Raw genomic sequence first — 15175 nt, forward strand, 5'->3', positions numbered from 1 at the left:
AACCCACTAACTTGTCACTCCCCCCTTAAAAGACTCCCCACTAACCCTTTTTTTAGTAAGAAACATCAAGCCTCCCTATCTTACATTGTTGCTACTCCAAAATAAGAAGGTTGACCAAGTGGGGTTGAGAGGGTTCTATCATAGAAAAACTCAAATTTCGAATTGGTTCAAGTTGGCTTTGTTTAAGGGGTTCCCAAAGCTAGGAAAACATTAAAATAATTAAATTTAGGCCCCTAACCTACTATACTACCATTAGGGTGGCTTTTTTAACAATAAAATAACACCTTAGGATCCCATCTAGACCCCCTAAACTCCTTGTCAAGTTTGAATTCGAATTCCAACATGATGTGACCCATCCAAACACTCTCTCCTAAATGGGTGTACTCAAGCATTAATTTGAAAAGAAGGAAGAGGACCAAGATTGAGTAACCTTGAGACCAATACTATAGGTGACATGTCATCAACACATAGACTATACAAGTGTCAAGTGACACACATAAAAATACATTACATTTTCCTTGGCATGCCTTTAATGCATCTAATATATGATTAAACATATTCACAAGCAAGAAACCATACAATTATGAAGAAAAATACTTTCACAATGAGGCTTTTCAATCTTCCGAAGATTCACCTTGGTTAAACTATGTTCACAAGGTTTGGAACTTGTTTCCCCAAGAATTTCCATGGTTCCACTTTCCTGCACACTTAGCTCAATGTCAGTAGTCCAATGAAATAATATAAAAATACATGTAGATAAGTGCAGAATATTCCAATATCATTTAATCCCCACTAACTTATTCAGGTAACTTCCATCTAATTATTTCCATAAACTATTCAAAACATTTCAATAAAAAAAAATGTGTATCAACATTTATCTTTCTTATCATAATGAAATTACCATTCTATACACTATCACAATACTTGTCTATCATAACCACGAACACTAAGGTCATATCTATTAAATCATTTAAGCAAATAATTGGATCCTAGGATATGTATTTAAACGAAAATCACTAATATGTAGACTTGTTAACTAGTATCTTTTCAATTAGGTTAAGGATAATGACATTCCTAGTAATATCCCTTCATCACATAATGAGGGGTTTGTGTGTGAGTTCCTAGGGTTAATTCTGCAGACTATTAGAATGTTTCCATAATTATGTCATCATAATATAAAACCAATTTTCAAATGTAACCATATGTCTTGTTGTCCTCATTATCAAATTACATTTATCTGCATGCCATAATCCTTCATCTTATAAAGCATCATAATTGAATTAACGTTTATCTAAAAATCATAAATCATCTTAATATAATTAACATTTCACATCGCATCAAAATCTAATAGTATCAGGTCATAAAACTGTATCCATATGTGTTCAATCATTTCATACAAAATAGAAGGTTCTTATGTAACATGATCAAATTAACATTCTGAACAACCTCATAACCTATTCTCTATCATAGTGATGAAATATTAAATTTGTGACTATTAAGTTACAAGGCATGTGAGTTGGGTTCATTTTCATATCTAAATCTATCCTTTGGTGCTAATTTTCATTTGAACATTACAATTTGACATTCAAGTATTTATGTAATTTAGTTTCCATTAAAGCAATTGAAATAGCCTAGAACATGAAATGAAATAATTAAATTAGGTTCTAATAAGTGTGAATCATCAAAATGTTGATATTAAAATGACATAACCCTATAGTCTCAAAATTATATCAAAACATCAAATTAAAAGTACCACAATGCAATTATGTCGTCTATACTATGATGGATTGGGTGAGGCCTCACATCCTCCCCCCCTAGGCATGAACCTCCTCCTGGAGTTCATCAATAAGGTGCAGGTACTATGATATTATCTTTGTTGCATTTATGAATTTTGTCTCAACTTAAGTCTCCTAGTTATTGGTGCCAATAGACCAATCTTTACCTTACTAGGGTCCAATTGCTAAATTGTTTATGTCCTTGCTTAAGGTCCTTAACATAGCATGCATCTATGGTCTTATCTAGTTTAATATACATTATATACTTGTGCTAATAGAGGTTGGACCATATTTCATATTTATGGCATACGAAGGGGTGGTGTCTTAGAAATCTTGTCTAGTAGCTTTGCAATGGATAAAAAGAACGTTTACTGGTATATTAATTCTCTAGATGGTTTGTCAAGGATCCTCCTTGATATGGCCATTTCAATACAATATTCTTGCCAACCTAATCCATAACAAAATGCCTCATAAGTAACTCAAAATAAAAGGATCAATTTTATAGGAAATCATCATAGATGTGGCCACATTGGTAAATCAAATTTAAAATAAGACATGTCCCTAAGGCAAAATGGGACCAAGATCAAGAAAGCTAGAGAAATAATGTGTGTCAAATTGTTGGTAAGAAAAATAAAAATTTCATAAATGCAAAATTTGAACAAAGGATTAACAAAATTTTACATTGAATAACAATTTCACAAGCATGATGTGGTCGTACCAAGGTTCCCTGATGGAGAAGAGGAGAAATTGTTGTTTAATGGATTAGTAAGAAGTCTCATATCCACTATGTCTCTGAGTGCTTCATTCATAGATCATGGTTTAATTGGGTGCACTAACACATCTTACACTGGGTTGTCATTTACTACATATGTTGAAACATAATGGGTTAGGCACCTAGTGTTGAAACTAGACTCTACTAATAGTTGATCTAAGAAGGGGACGTATGCTTATGCAACCTTGCCATAGAAATATCCTTTATCAATGATTCAATTTAGCATCCTATCTTTGAGGGTAAGCATGGTATCTATAAACTATCATGTAAATTCTTTTTGAAACCTAGATTCCCAATTTGAATTGTGTCCAAATGGGTGTGCCTAAATAAGTAATTATCCATATTATCCAACATGTACATTAAGATCACAACTCCTAGATGAATAATATCTTCTTAAAGTTAAGAGTTCTATACGATAGTGTGATAAGTAGCAATCATACTAAGGAATCCAACTATCAACTACATCCTATATCTAATACAGGAATATCACACCTTGACACTTACAAATTTGACTATACCACACAATGGTGTTTCGAATGGATTATTCTTCAGTATCATAGACCCATTTAAGAAGATAATAATTCCTCTACTCTATTATATATATCAGGTATTCCATGACCACCTCAATATCAATCATTATTTATTTTTTATTTTTTTTTAAATTATTTTTTTAAAGGCCAATTTTCACTTCCATCTTCATTGTAACAAATCTTAATATTACACTTGTATTCACATCCAAGATACCATTCTATGGTTCACTTCATCATGTTTTGATATTGTTATATGCCCTTCAACTATTATCGTTTCCCACACTAATTTAGATGTTATATATTTATGACACCCTAACCCTTCAACATTATTATTATTAATGATAATCAATTACAATTGTCACAGCTATACAATTAATTCATAAATAGTTAATGTTTTTTTTAGTTATAGGAATAATGTTAAATCGGATCATGAAATTTATATTCTATTAAATATAAAGGATATTATACCTTGTATCCGTATATACTAATTTGCCCCTCATCTTTCAAATGATCAACAAGGTCCTAATTGACTCTAATATCAACAGTAGAAAATCATTAATTTACAATGATCACAAAAAAATAAAAATGATAAAATCATGAATATCTACATCTTGGCTATTAAACCCACTAAATCAATTAATTTAATTAAAATCTCCTAATACTTTGATTTAAATTTTTTACATTTTCTAAAATTACATGGCAAATGAATTTATTAATTATTTGAATCAAAAGTCTACACATTTTTATTATTTAAATATACAATTTTAACAAAATCTCCAAAATCTCTTTTTGAGTTAGGAAAAATGGAAACATTGAGTGATTTTGAGAAGAACAAGGAAACAAATCATTTAACTCTCTCTCAAATGGAAACTTCCATTTCCAAATGCACACTCATTCAATCTCCACCATTCATCTAATTGATATACACCATTTATTTATTTTAGGTTTCTCTATAAATTGGGAACTTATGTCTCTCATTTGAGAGGATGAAATTTGTGAGTAAAGAAACTTTGTCAGTTTGAGTACTCCACATTTGTGCATTCAAAAGCTTTGTTGCATTCTCTTTCATTACTTTCATTTTAGTTGTTAAATTGCATACATGCTCCAGCTTAAATGTTTTCTTATTAAACTCTTAGACTAAATTTGTATTTCATCTTTTTTTAGATTCATTTACTTGCATAGAAAATCTTAGATAAATCTTGCATTTATTTTCTTTACAATTCCTTCATTTTGGTTCAATTAATGGTCACTAAAGTCTCTTACATGCAGTGACAATGTGAAATGTGTATTTTGACACATACTATTAAATTAGTATTTCTTTATCAATGAAATGAATAAAGAAATACAAGTTTAGCTAATGTTAATTAGAAGCAAAAATGTATAGGTTATTCTTATTTTCTTTAACTACTCATGAAAATTAATTAATAAATCAATAAAAATAATTTTTAAAAAATTATATTTAAAAAAAAATTGATCTTTTAAATGGAAATTCAATATTTGTTTATTGATTTTTTTATTTTTTTAATTTTTTTTTTTTTTTTAAATTATATTCACAGTGCATTAGAAAAGATCCTTCATCTAGAAATGTTAGAGGTAAATTTTTTTTAGAAAAATAAAAATAAAAATTACTATTAATATCTTACTAAATATGATATATTTATCAATAATTATAATAAAAAAATTGAATGGCCTTTATTCTGTAATTAAGATATATATATTTAAAGTGTTGATACAATTAAGAGGTAAAATAAAATAAAATATCTATGTCTTATCCTGAAGTTGAGAATACCACTAATGAAAGATGCTAGCTCATTGATGCTATCTATATAAATATTTAGATTAATATGTAAGTTCTTATTTACATTAAATTGATGACAATAGCTTGATTATCATAGGAGAGCATCACCTCTTTGCAATAAAGTACATATATTTTTACTGCATTATTATATCTTTGTGTTGTCATTACAAACTTATTTTATTTATTATTATTTTTTTTTAGCATTAATCATTACATTTCTATTCTTCTAAAGGTAACATTTGAATTGTACATTCGTTCATGGACCCATCAATGCCCAGTGTTTCATAACCTGGGCTCTGATACCAAATGCCATGCCCTAACATTTACTAGCTAAAATACAACCAAATTTTTTTTTCAGAAAAATAAAAATAAAAATTACTATTGACTGTTCAATGATCTTACTCCAAATAAATTATTTACTCATTATCCATCCAATTTTGAGTATCTATATTTCCAAATGAGGGAGTAAGTCAATGCATTTAATTAAGTTTGAGTTAATATGCCGTGTCACAAGATCTAACATTGTTAACCTCAGTAATTTAATGATATTAATTTCCAAACATACTTTTACCTCCCCTTGGAAATATTAGATTTACTCACATTTAAAATCTTAATGCACTAAATTACCATTCCATGTGTGGAATGTCTAAGGTGTTTGTTCCATTATTAAATTACGACCCTATAAGTTCTTATTTTTATTTTTAAAAATAATTTATTCAATAATTCAAAAAAAAGATACATTATAAATCTAAATTCTAATATTATTATTATTATTTGATTAATTATATGCATTACTACTTATCCTCTTATTCATATACCTTATTGGTAATGACATTCCTAAGTGAGTTTTATTATTCTAATTAAACTAACATTACTTATCTACCACAACATTGCAATACTAGGCTACTCAAATAATCCTACTACCTAATTACTAACCCTTTTAAAATTTTCAAAGAGGCCATGAAAAGTGAATTTGAAATGACAGACCTAGGTCTCTTGAAATACTTTCTAGGCATAGAAGTAAAACAAATGTATAATGGCATCTTCATCTCTCAAGAAAAGTATGCAGGGCAGATCTTGGAGAGATTCAAAATGCAGAACAATAAGGTAGCCCCCACACCAACAGTAGTAGGTCTGAAGTTGAGCAAGGAAGACTATAGCAAGAGAGTAGATCCAACATTATACAAGAGTATGGTTGGAAGTTTAATATATTTGACTGCAACTCGGCCAGACCTAATGCATGCAGTAAGTCTGATTTCCAGATTTATGGAAACATCAAAGGATTCCCATTGGCAAGCAGGAAAGATGATCCTAAGGTATGTGAAAGGTACCAAGGGATTTGGAATTTTGTATACTATAAATGATGAATTCAAGTTGGTTGGTTACACTGATAGTGATTGGGTTGGAAGTATAGATGATAGGAAGAGCACTTTCGGATACATGTTTCATATGGGATCGGGTGCAATTTCATGGGCATCCAAGAAGCAACCTATTGTTGCTCAATCTACAGCAGAGGCTGAATACATTGCAGCAAATGCAGCAGCATGTCAAGCAATTTGGCTAAGGAGGATCTTGACAGATTTGAATGAAAGGCAAGAGGATGGAACCACAATTTATTGTGACAACATATCATCAATTGCATTGTCCAAGAATCCTGTCTTCCATGGGAGAAGCAAACACATAAAAATCAGATATCACTTCATCAGAGAGTTGGTGGAGAATGGGAATATCAAGATGAATTTCTGCAAGTCAGAGCAGCAGCTAGCAGATATTTTCACCAAGCCATTAGGCATTGGAACTTTTGTGCACCTAAAACAAAGTCTTGGTGTAGTTTATTTGGATCAGTAGTGATCCTTGTTTGTTGGTCTCAGGACAAAGGGGGGGTGTTGGAAATTAATGTCAATGTCTGCAGGTTGTCCTCGAGCCCCACGCCCATCTACCCTGTCAGGTCACCGTAGGCTTTTATGGAAAGCAGGCATTCATTTTGGTAGGTGAGAATTTGAAATTTGAACGTTGAGAGAGAAAGGAAGAATATGATAAAAGGAATGTTTCAACATTCATTCCATTAAGTGCAGATCAAGCAGATCAGAAAGAAGTTGCAGAGAAGAGCAGTGGAAGAAGATCAACAGATCCTGTCGTTAGATTGCAGAGAAAGAAGTTTTTTTATTTCATGCCTGCAGTTGCACGTCTTCTCTCTAATCATTCTGTAAGTTTATTGTTCATTGGATTCGACCTGTGAAGCAGTGATTGCTCCAGGCGTTTTTGTATGCAGTCATTAGAGCTGCAAGTTTAAAGTTTGAAGTATTGAAGTCATTTGAAGTTTTAGGGTAAATTTAGAGTTTTTTTGGTTGAAGCCGAATGCTCCTAGATTCTGTAATAGTTTAAATCTCATATTTAATAGAAAGCAAGCCAGCATACTTACTCTATTGTTCTTCATCTTCTATTAATTGGATTTAACAAGTTTGGTTGAAAGCTTAAAGCATTTGGCTTTCTGGTTTTAATGGTGAAAGCATTCACGTTGAAATATTTTCTAAGTTATATTTCTTGAGTTTGAAATAGAACACTCGGCATCTTCCTTCCCAGTTGGAGCCGAGCTCACTCGGCATCCATTTGGTACCGAGCATTTCCTGTGCAAGTGTCGAGCTGCTCTTTGTGCTGAGTTCACTCGGCACCTGTTGCCTGCCACTCGGCACCTTCATGTGCCGAGCTAGTGCCGAGTAAATCTGGCACTCGGCACCTTCATGTGCCGAGCAACTTTTAAGTGCCGGGCAAAGTTTTTTTAAGTTTAGGGTTAAGTTGTGAGTTGATTTTAATCTATTTTTTCTCACAAGTCATCTATGCTGCCAACCTCAAATCTTTTCTTTTTTCTTTCCAATTTCTAATATTGGAAAATAATTCTAGAAAAACACTGCAAAATGATCACAAACTTCTCTTATACAGATGATGTGATGTTGGAAAGTGGGGAACCTTGTGGCTAGCCTATGAAACGCTCGGAGTTATTTATGGAGATGTTGGGACTTCACCCCTTTATACCTTCAGTGCTCTTCATATTGTAAGTCGATATTTTGGGATATCTGAGCATCATATACTGGTCATTAACACTCATCCTCATGAAGTATGTCTTCATTGTTATCAGAGCAGATGATCATGGAGAAGGTAAGCAATATATTGTTGAACATATTGATATCTTCTATATCTTGGTATCCATTGAATGATTGTTGTGGTAATTTACTGTACTTTGTTTAGGAGGAACATTTGCTCTATATTTACTGTTATGTCGGCATGTCAATATGGGACAAAATGGTGGCACGCAATCTCAACAGCTTTCTTTGGATCCTAATTTGACATATTTTGGAAAACAAAATAATCTACGAAATGGTAACAACAAGGTAAAGGAAGTGCTTGAGAAGAGTGTAGTGGTGAAGAGGATTTTGCTTAGTTTTGTGATGATGGGCACCTGCATGGTCATTGGTGATGGAGCGCTCACTCCTGCACTTTCTGGTCTGAAATGAAATCATTGTATTTCAATCATTTTTTGTTTTTGTTTTTGTAAGACTCCTCTTAATTTTGGAGATGAGGTAATAAAGGATTCGTAGGGTTCTCATTGTTAGCTAATTTTGTTTATTCTTTCAAACATTGAGCAGTAATGTCTGCTATCGAAGGAATTCAGTCAGAGAACTCTGAACTGACTAATGGTGAGACATTGTTTCATGCGGCTGATTATAATTTGAGAATCCCAAAATATACTTATCTCAATATTAGCTTGTATGGAGTGAATTAAGACAGATTACTGAATACTATATTTCATGCAGGTGCTGTCGTGGGTGTTTCAGCTGTGATACTTGTCGTACTCTTTCTTGTTCAAAGATTTGGTACTGGTAAAGTGAGTTTTCTGTTTTCTCCTGTAGCAGTTGTGTGGTTCGTTGCCAATGCCATTATTGGCGTATATAACGTTATTAAATACTATCCGGGGGTATTTAAGGCAGTGAGCCCTTACTACATAGTCCGTTTCTTTCAAAATAATGGGAAACATGGATGGGTATTGCTTGGAGGAACTGTCTTAGCTCTAACAGGTTTGTAAAAGATATCCATTTACTCATAAATATTGTATAAAACATTTTGGCTCAAGCAATAAGACATAAGTGTCTAATCAATAAGTCTTTACTGAAGAGGCAATAAATACCCACATGTACAATTATGTTGAGAAATTTAAAATAAGCAAAAAGAGAGGTAATATATATTACCTAAATATGGGAAGGTGTTTTTCTGTGATGAAAATTTATATAGGAAAAATAATTATAAGAAATATTGAATAGATATTAGAGGGGGTGGAAAGCCAGAGTTTTTGGAGCAATTTTTTTCGAAAATAAGAAGATTCCTTAATACTCCGTATGTCTTATATGTTTCATAGAATTACAAAGAGGAACTAAAGGAAGCTTCTTGTATCTATATTTAAACCAGGTTCTGAGGCTATGTTTGTAGACTTGGGCTACTTCAACAAGGGTTCCATCCAGGTTCAACTGATTTTTAAAGACTAAACTATTACGGTTTCATTTTCTTATTGGATTTGCATTTTGATAACAGAATTGGTATTTTACATTGCAGATTGCTTTCTCCATTCTGGTCTACCCTTCCTTGATTCTGACATACTCTGGGCAAGCAGCTTACTTAATCAAGCATAAAGAGGACATAGGAGATACATTCTACAGCTCATTACCAAAAAACAATGGAGTGTATTGGGAAATGTTTGTTGTTGCCACATTAGCGGCCATTGTTGCCAGTCAGTCATTGATTTTGGCAACCTTCTAAATTATAAAGCAATCTATGGCACTAGGTTGTTTCCCTCGGGTGAAGATAATTCAAACATCAAAGGACAAGGTGGGTCGGATCTACATTCCAGAGATTAACCACATAATTATGGCTCTCTGCCTTGCTGTACTCTTAGGTTTCCAAGATAGTGCTTCAATTGCAAATGCCTATGGTAAGAAGATCAAAGACTTATATCAATGATCCTTATTTTCGATATGAAGTCATACATTTGATCGTAGTGTTACAGTATTTTTAACAACCGTTTCTTTGTTGGGATTAAACTGGAATGGGTAGAAAATTTTGTTTAGTGGATTGAAATATGAGTTTTGAATTCTTATTTTGGTTTGAAGTGAGAATTTGTTAATTCTATTTCAAGAGGTGGAATTGGGATTGCCTATTGAAATTGGAATTGCAATTAAATCAAATTTTTATGTTCATTTTCATTTGAATCTAAATTCCAAATTAACAAGTTCAGTATCTGATAAATTTTAGATATAAGACAAATGTAGCATTTGCTAATGTCAAACAGCCAAAAGAACTGTAGTCAGCATTTTATTTAGTGGATTGAAATATGAGTTTTGAATTCTTATTTTGGCTCAAAATGAGAATTTGTTAATTCTACTTGAAGAGGTGGAATTGGGATTGCCTATTGAAATTGGAATTGGAATTAAATCAAATTTTCATTTTCATTTTCATTTGAATCTAAATTCCAAATTAACAAGTTCAGTATCTGATAAATTTTAGATATAAGACAAATGTAGCATTTGCTAATGTCAAACAGCCAAAAGAACTGTAGTCAGCATTTTATTTAGTGGATTGAAATATGAATTTTGAATTCTTATGTTGGCTCGAAATGAGAATTTGTTAATTCTACTTGAAGAGGTGGAATTGGGATTGCCTATTGAAATTGGAATTGGAATTAAATCAAATTTTCATTTTCATTTTCATTTGAATCTAAATTCCAAATTAACAAGTTCAGTATCTGATAAATTTTAGATATAAGACAAATGTAGCATTTCCTAATGTCAAACAGCCAAAAGAACTGTAGTCAGCATTTTCAAGATATAAAAACATTTATTCCTAGAGAATTTTGTTTAGTGGATTGAAATATAAAAACTGTTGATTGAAAATTTTGTTTAGTGGATTGAAATATGAGTTTTGAATTCCTATATTTGATTCAAAATGAAAAATTCTTTAGTGGATTGAAATATTGAAGATATAAAAACTGTAGAGTGAAAATTTTGTTTAGTGGATTGAAATATTCAAGATATAAAAACTGTAGATTGAAAATTTTGTTTAGTGGATTGAAATCTTTATCTACATTTATTAAATTTTATAGGACTAGTTGTTATTCCCTCCGTAAAGTAGAGAATAAATTATAATGTATTCGCTATTGCTACATGCAATTTTTCCTTGTATTCTTGTTCCCGATTGAAATTTCATTCCTTATTGTATTTGCTGAAGGCAATATACTATTGCAATCAGTTCTATTTAAGTAGTTTAATATAATATTACCGATTTATTCCTATAGTTTAATTTAATTTAATAAAAATAGGTAACAATAGATCTAATTTTTAAGGCTCTAACATTTGTCTATTCCTTTTAGAGCTTCTTTTTAAGTAGACATGGTCATTGAGTACCTTAGTCCTTCCAAAAGAGGGCTAATGTTTAGAATTTTGTGATACCTCGGTATTCATGATCTAGTCTCAATCTTCACATTTTCAATCATTATTTAATGACTTGCATTTCAAAAAATAATAAGTTGTTGACCTTATATAAAAAGCATTATCTATCATTCATAAGGCCTAGTGGACTATCTAGAATGAAAATCATAACCCAATCCATTCCAAAGACATCATACGAGGAATAATTGATAACAACCATTTTGCACATAAGTATGGATTTATCTTTTTCATTTATGATTATCATGTTATTGTATTAAGATTTACAAGACTTTCAAAGAGCATTAATTTGGTAGTTTAATGTGAAAATCCTCATAAGAGTTTCATATCTAAGATGATCTTGTCATTTTAAATCTTTATCTTTGCAAAAATCATCTTTATTTCGTCATGATCAATATTGTGAAAGTAGGAACACAAACATTGGGTTTGACTTGTGCAATACAATCAATATTACTTATTTTTATTAATGATAGCACAATGTTTAGGAGCATTCTCTTATAAGTAAGGCAATAATGAATGGAGGTCACTAAATGAGATGTGTCTCAATCATGTGTACTTGTAGGCATGTTAGGTAGATGGGTATGTGCAAGATCACGGTTAGTCAATTTGATGTGAAATTTGGAAGTAGTTATGAATCTCATATCAAAAAATTGTAAGAATACAATATATAGGAAAGTGAATGTAGTTTTTAAACTACTAGCCCTTTTCTGAAGAAAAAAATAGTTTATCAAGTTTTTAAAATTCAATATAGTGGTACAATTTTTTTAGGAGAAAAGTAAGGAGTAGGTGTATGTCTGACCACCTTAATCAAACTCAAATAATAATTTTTTTTTTTTGTAAGACTCTACATATAACAAGTAGACTCATGCCTGGGTGCAACACATATTTTTGAGTAATTAGAGAAAGAGGGCAAAGACACCTTTTTGTTCTTTTTTGGATCTTGACCATTTAGGCTTGGTTTCTACCAAGTCTAATCGAATACAAGATATTTCGAGTACGAAAAAATGCATAACAAACCAAATCTCATTTGAAATTAGGAATATATTAAATGTTTCAAACTAAATGACTTGTAAAACATTTCATAGCTTATGCAAAGTATATTTAAATACTACATATTATAAGATATTATGTTTCAATATACTATATGACATATTACAATATAGTATATTATTATATATTACAATATAATATCATATGTTATAATTTATAATATATTAAAATAGACTATAATACATAATAATATGATATATTTTATTATATGTACTATAATATAATATCATGATGAAGTGGTATCTCTTTAGGGTAGTAATGGGTAAATAATATATTACTATGTATTATAATATATGATACATATATATGTTAATATTATATGTTTTAATATAATATGTCTAATATTATTATATAATAATATAGTATATTCTAATATAATATAGTATATTATAATATAATATAATATAACATAATATAACATAATATAACATAATATAATGTATTGTATTATAATATAATTTAATATGTTATTTTATTTTATGTATTTTAGTTCCTAGGAGTCCTAAGACTCCTAGGTACACATGTCATCATGAAATGTGTCAAAAATAGTTATAGGTTTTCTTATGAAACCTTTCAACCCAAATAAATAAATGAAATAGGTCCCTAGGGGTCCTAGGTCCCCTAGAAACATATGTCATCATTCAATGTGTTGAAAGGGGTCATAGGGTATCCTAAACCCATTTCAACCCTTATGAAATATTAAAATATGTTACTAGGGCTATTAGGAGCCCTAGAGACATATGTCATTTTCAAATGTGTTGAAAGGTATCATAGGGCATCCTATGACTCCTTTCGACCCATATGAACAATTAAAACAAGTCCATAGGGGACCCAGGACCCCTACAAATATATGTCATCATGAAGTGTGTCAAAAGGGGTCATAGGTTATCCTATGTCCCCTTTCAACCCATATGAATAATTTAATTAGGTCCCTATGGGTCCTAGGACCCCTAGGGACCTACCTTAATTGTTCATATGGATCGACAAGGGTCATAGGACAATCTATGACCCCTTTCAGAAAATTTTATGATGACATATGTCCTTACAGGTCCTAGAACCACTAGGGAGACATTTTTAATCTCAGATTAGTTTTGACATGTGAGTGACAATACACTTAAGTCATTTTCTTAGTTCATGCTAAACAAGTAATATATGTTGAGCATAAGTTGTCAAATATACAGTATGTGCTAAGTAACTAGTCACTGTCAAGTCACTCAAGTGTCGAGAAGATAGTATATGCCTAGTGATTTAGATGCCGAGTGATCAATGGATGTTGAGTCATTTAGAGGCCAAGTTACAACATTGAAGATACAGTGGATGTTGAGCATCAAACACTTCATGTGTCGAGTAAACAGTTTTGGACCTAATTATTTGCAATGGCACAAACTTCTTGTAAACCATTTTTGAACTGGCTTAAGGATTATTTTACGATTCTAGATGATAAGGATGAATCTATATTGAGGATCCCTATATAGTATGTGCAACCAATCAGTTGAAGGGATGCTTTAAGAAAACAAATGGGTGAATCGTAATCGTTGATTCATGCCTAACTCTAAATCACCTAAGTCTTCATAAGGAGGACAAACCCTAAAAGGATGTAAGTGTGGAATGTGTGAAGAGATATGTTTGCATGCACAAAAAGAGCTTTCATGGTGGCTAAGGAGTTCTAAATTTAAATACATTGTAGAATCAATTAGAGGAGAACAGAGGAAAGAAGTTAGAGGATAGAAGTGATACATCTTATCAGAGAGTATCAATTATACATTAGGAAAGAGGTGATCTATTATCTAACAACAGAGTGCTAACTACAAGATCAATGTTGAGACATTCTAGTAGGTGAATCAATTAAATCTCTTTACAGAGTAGTCATAACAGGCGGTTGTAAGTCCTTTAATAGGGTTCTTACTTCATTGTAAGTTTTAAGTCCTTTAATTAGGCACAGTTATAATAGGGTGTTGAAATCCTTTAACAGGGTAAGATCTAACAATCTTGTAAGTGTTTAATAGGGATTGCATAGTTTGGTGTACAGTGATATAATGTTCTCAAGTATTTTCTTCACACTTTCTACCTTAGTTGCAAATGCAACTTTTGTAAGTGCTATATCACTAGATATTTTCTCATTCACTTTACTTTGAAATTTCTTTTAGGACCATTCTAATATTTTTTCATTAGTATCAAGCTCGGCATCACTTACTATTTCCATTATATTTGTCAATTTTTCAATAAGTGGCTTTGTTTCATCTGGAGTAGGCAAGTTGAATGCATCTAAGAAGATGTCTTTAATATCAATAAAAGCTTTCTTCTTCCTATGCTCCCTTCCGAGCAGTTCTTAATGTTTCTTTTTGGCTAGGGCTTCTTGTAGTATACCCATCTGCTCTATTGTCATTGTGGCATAATCATTTTTTGGAAAAATAATTTCCTCATCTAGGCTTACATTTCCATATGTTATTACCTCTTCTTTCTTTGATGAACTTGGACTCAGCACTGAGAATCACAAAGGTGTTGCATCTATGCTCGGCCTCATGGATAACTTTAAGGAACCCCCCCCCCCCAAAAAAAAAAAAATTTATAAAATTGTGGCGAATCACATGTCATTTTGGTGAAAAAAATTAATAGTGTTGGCGAATTATGTGTCAATGGATGGATATTTGGTGGCAAATTTTTTAATAGTGTAGACATTTTTTATAAAATAATGGCAATTATAATTTTTATTTTTAATAAAATTATTAATATTGATGGCGAATTATGTTTTGAAATAT

General features: G+C 31.3%; 1 pseudogene; it reads left to right on the top strand.

Annotated features, from left to right (window-relative positions):
- The window catches only part of LOC149564024 (potassium transporter 26-like), a 44929-nt pseudogene that overhangs the window by 4308 nt on the left and 25446 nt on the right, over window positions 1–15175 (top strand).

This window comes from Cupressus sempervirens, chromosome 4, assembly GCF_028749045.1.
Source record: "Cupressus sempervirens isolate cs-2001-9-10 chromosome 4, ASM2874904v1, whole genome shotgun sequence".
Lineage (NCBI taxonomy): Eukaryota > Viridiplantae > Streptophyta > Pinopsida > Cupressales > Cupressaceae > Cupressus > Cupressus sempervirens.